Below are 3,031 nucleotides of genomic sequence, written 5' to 3' on the forward strand. Positions count from 1 at the left end.
TATATATATCCCACCTTAAACAATAGGGTTAAACAAAAAATAACTAGGATGTAAAAAAAATAACTAGGATGTAGTTTTGAGTTTTTACATTAGGATATGTTTACTTCTTTGCAATATTAGTTGTGATATTACTTCTTAGTGCTTCCCTAAATTTGATTAAGTATTTGAGCCAAATAAAACAAAACAAAACTCATGATTAATATGAATGTAGTAATTAAATTGTGCTTCCAATGCAGTAACTTGAGGGAAGTTTTACTATGAAATGGCAATCCCCATACTACTGCTGCCAATGAAGGGAAGGAAAGAAGTAAATTAAAAAAAAAAAAAAGCCACAGAAAAACCATGTCTTGCTATCAAGGTCATTTATATGCCTTATATCTATCTGGATTACTCCTTTTTTTTTTTTAAGGCTTAAAATGTATTTTAATAAGTTGATGCTGCATTACTGCTCCATTTCTCAGAAAAACTCCAAAGATATCAGGGACAAATCATACATGGTCTATCAGTAAAAAAATGCATAGCGTAACTACCTAAGATAGGCAAGGCTAAGAGTTACTCTTCAACCTTTAGCACACAGTAACCCTGTTCCCAAGATTGTACTAGGCTTATCAAGAAAATCTGTGAACAGCAACATCATAGACACGAAAGGGCCGTTCCTGGGTCGTCCTTACTGGAGAAAAAAGTTGGAGGCAACTTAACACAAGATTTTTCAAAGATACACTAAAATGAAAATCTGTAAGAGAAAATGTCTTCCTTAGGACATGAAGGGGTAATATATGGGATATAACAGAACCGTATGTATGTTGTCTGTGACCTCTGTGGCCATTGGCCTGAATTCCCACCTGTGAGTGAATGGAACAATGGGGCTAAGGTCATTGGGGGATGTTTGTTTTTGTGGTGTATGCGGCAGTGTCTCTGGGGTTGGAGGGTATAAGAATGAGAAAGCAAATACAACAGGATGGACAAAGAATGGAATGATCAAGATTAATGGGGGCTCTAACTGGATCCATTTTGCCATAGTTCCTCCCCATCCCACCTCACCCCAGACCCTTAACAATCACACATGAGACTTCAGAAATGCACCACACAGAATCAATTAGTTAAACGATATACCACACAGAACTGATTTGTTAAATATCGCCCCTCCTTTGCCCTCAGCCTCCAGCAAACTCCCTCAGAGTAGTAGAGGCAAGGAAGACCTAACTATTGGGAGAAATCCCTAACACTTTTCCAGGGCAGAATTCAGGCTAGTCCAAAAAGGGTCCTTCTTTTAAGGGTTTTGGGGAAACTAGACATTGAAATTTTTATTAGTATCGGAGACATTCGTTTGGAGCAAATTCAGCTCCAGGAGCTGCATGGATGAATGCAGGAGGGGTTCCACCAGTTGCCCCAATTCCTTCCATTGCAGCAGCTTGGCCAAAGCGTTCAGTTGTTGGTGGGATCGATCCCAAGGTTCCATCTGGCATCATGGTGACAGGTCCTGGAGGAGCTGGGGTACCAGCTGGTACTGGAGCAGGGGGCATGGCGCCTCTGTTGTTGATGCCCATAGCACCTCCCACAGCCACTGGCCCATCCCTGTCTCCTGTGCTCTTGCATCAGGGCATGTTCCCTTGAATCCTTCCTGCCGTCGCTGCCTCATTTCTCCCTGCTGCCGCCGCATCTCTTCCTCACGGCGCCTGCCCTCCTCCTCCTGCTTGAGCTCCAGTTGCTTTCGTTATTGCCCTTCTTGGTTGTGCAGCTCTTCCGTCCTCTGAAGTTCTTCTTGACGCCTCATCAAATCCTGCCTCATTAGCCTGACGCGGTGCTCATGGCAAGCAGCCTCCTTCTCCATCTCCAGCTTCTCACGAGCTTCTTGATGCTGCGGTCCACTTGGTCCTGCTGCTGCTTCTCCATCTCACTGAGAGCCTTCCGGCACGGGGCGTACTCACACTCAGGGGAGCCAGGCTGTGCAGATCTGGGCGGGTGCTCTCCGTCCTTGTGACATTGCTGGTTCCTCATCACCAGCTTCCCTGGAAGTCCCTCTTCATCATCCAACGTCCCTGGGCTCCACGGTCACAGGCCAGGGCAATGTGGTTAGCAGGAATGAGCCTTCACTGCACCTGTCCAGAGCTTTCCGAGCAGTTGGCTTCCCTGAGAATTGAGCAGTGCCTTTTCCCGAGGGTCTTCCTCGATCATCCGCGAGGACTACAGCCCTGTCCACCTGGCCAAACACCAAAAAGGCTTCCTCCAGCAGTTCATTGGAAACACACCAAGGAAGGTTTCAGACTGCCAGGGATGTACTATGGCAGGCAAAGCGCACACACAGCTGCTTTCCACGGAGCGGCATCTTGTCCAGCTCTACTTTGGCCATCTCCCCTAGGGTTCGTGTTTCCAAGCGGATAAAACCAAAGCCCTTATCCTTATGACTGAGGACTTCGCCTGCCATCCCATATTTCTCAAGTTGTTTCCTCGTCTCTTCCTCAGTGATGTCAGGAGGAAGATTGCCCACAAAGAGCCGGCTACGCTGGGTGAAGTTCTTCTCTCCTAGTTTCCTAAAATTCTTCAGGTCAGTAGTCAAGCCTTAACTTTGGCTGCTGGCTTGTCCATTTGCAGGTATCGGTGGCGGTGGTGGCAGCTGCTGGTGCTGCTGGTGGTGCTGCTGGTGGTGATGCTGACGATGCTTCCTTGGAGTATGGTTTTGTTTCTCCAAGTTAAAGGTTTTATTGCTCTGCATTTTTGCATCCTTCTACCGACTGTTCTCTCCTCAGAGTAACAGCGACACTATACATCCTCTTGGATTACTTCTTGAAACCCAATTCTACTCCCCCCAGCCTTGACCTCCTCAGCGGAGGAGGAGTGTGACCTGACAGGGACTTAGCACAGTCCACCTCTGGTGCTTGTCACATCCACCTTGGAAAATAGATTCCTAAACCAAGACATTATCCTACTCTGGGGGAAAGAGTCAGGATAAAGGGAAAAGCTAGTTTTTATTTACTGCAGCACAAATTAAGATCTTATGCCTAAACAACTTACATACTAGGAAGACTTGTGA

At 46.3% G+C, this 3,031-nt stretch overlaps 1 pseudogene; it reads right to left on the reverse strand.

The window, feature by feature from the left end:
• Positions 1-471: 471 nt before the first annotated feature.
• LOC135362185 (non-POU domain-containing octamer-binding protein-like) lies at positions 472-2,713 on the reverse strand (annotated as a pseudogene).
• Positions 2,714-3,031: the final 318 nt, after the last annotated feature.

This window comes from Mirounga angustirostris, unplaced genomic scaffold, assembly GCF_029215605.1.
Source record: "Mirounga angustirostris isolate CCGP_5_RB_7025 unplaced genomic scaffold, mMirAng1.0.hap1 SCAF_12, whole genome shotgun sequence".
NCBI lineage: Eukaryota > Metazoa > Chordata > Mammalia > Carnivora > Phocidae > Mirounga > Mirounga angustirostris.